Genomic DNA, 1,619 nt, shown 5'->3' with positions numbered 1-1,619 from the left:
AAAGTAAAAGTGCTCCCTAGGATGTTCTCAAGCTTTTTCTCACAAGGGATCTGATCCCAAGTGGACAGCTCTCAGTTTGTCAGTTCACACCTGGCACTAGAATGCATCTCCATGTGTGCAAAAACACATATGCAAATACATGCGTATGTCATTTCTGTTCACGGAGACCAAGTTTTTACCCAGTCCAACTAAACCTATGTGTTTGTTCCTCAATGTGTGGTGGATGTGTTCACTCCTGTGCCTGACCTAGAGCTGTCCCTTTGTGATCAGATCCCCTGAGAAACATGTGACACCTTATGTTTGGACTTTTAATCCATTTTGTCATTAAACTTGAGACATACTTCATTCTCTGACCTTCTCCCAAACCGTTGAAGGCTTGAAGGTCACTTACTCACTTACTCAACCCTGATGATAATGTGTAGAATAATGAAGTTTCATGTTAACAAAGTTAAACTTCTGATGGAAACTGTGCCAGATGAGCTAAAATAGAGTAAGACGACCTAATTTGCTTATCGTTTATGTACTGTTGAGAAGTTTCATGAAGAACAATGAATTTAACAATGATCAGATTCTCTTTTTTATTTATTTAAAACTTGAATGTGTCAGTACTGTGACACAACAAGGACACACATGTACACATGCTTATAAGCAGGTGATTTAATCTAATAGTTTCATACCATTTTATTGATCTTTTGCTGCTGGTAATGCAACAAGAAACACAGCTATGCACAGCTAAGTGCAAACAAGTCAAACCTTTAAGGGAAATCGAAACAATGCGTTTGTTGACCACAGTTAATGCATAAAGTTTGCTTGCTTACAAGAAACCTCCGCAGGGCACCTTAAATCCGCATCTGTCACATTTAATGCGATGGAAGAAAAAGAGAATGTATCGCTCTGGAACGGGGGGGAGTAGAAGTATTAATAGCATAAAATGGAAAATAGTCAACGTACAAGAATTTAAATACTTTCCACCAAGTGCTATTTTCATCCACACCCGCACTGCTGCAGCTCAACACAAATAAAAAGACAATCCATCTGAAATGGCTGTAAACCATTTAAGTCCTGGGGTTTGAGATGGAGTTTCGTCTCACATCCTCCCTCCATGTCCAACTGTTGGCGGGAACCCTGTGGAAAGGTCCACAGACCCAGTAACAGGATCTGGAGAGGTAGGGTCTGGACCCCGGGCAGCAAAAACAATCATCTGGCTTCTATTGGGAGTTCGGAGTGGGCTCGCCGCCAATAATAACAACTCTCTCATCGACCGGGAGAGAGAGCGAGAGAGGGGGGGGGAGTAAAGTGTTCAGCTCTTGTGAGTTGTGTAGGTGGCTACGAGCGTTCTCGATGATGTCGCACTTGGGAGAACGAAATGTCGGAGGGACTCATGTGCAACCACAGAGGCAGCCTCATGACCTTTTGTTCTGTCAGAAGCACACACACACAAACACACACACACACACACACACACACACACACACACACACACACACACACACACACACACGCAAACACCCCCACACACACACACAAACACACAAACTGTCAAACAGTAAAAGTTGCAGCAGGAGGTACTTCTCACTGCCTCTATCACCATCCTACACACACACACACACACACACACA

The 1,619-nt window shown here is 43.2% G+C and overlaps 1 long non-coding RNA gene across 1 annotated transcript; it reads right to left on the bottom strand.

The window, feature by feature from the left end:
- Positions 1–581: 581 nt before the first annotated feature.
- On the bottom strand, positions 582–1,068 carry LOC117756537. The gene is made up of 2 exons (XR_004612815.1): positions 839–1,068; positions 582–662 (listed from the first exon to the last, which is right to left on the bottom strand). It is a non-coding gene; the product is annotated as an uncharacterized LOC117756537 (long non-coding RNA).
- Positions 1,069–1,619: the final 551 nt, after the last annotated feature.

Source organism: Hippoglossus hippoglossus, chromosome 22 (genome assembly GCF_009819705.1).
Source record: "Hippoglossus hippoglossus isolate fHipHip1 chromosome 22, fHipHip1.pri, whole genome shotgun sequence".
In the NCBI taxonomy this organism is placed as follows: domain Eukaryota; kingdom Metazoa; phylum Chordata; class Actinopteri; order Pleuronectiformes; family Pleuronectidae; genus Hippoglossus; species Hippoglossus hippoglossus.
Note: the sequence above shows the minus strand (reverse complement) of the source record. Positions and strands in the feature narration are given on the sequence as shown.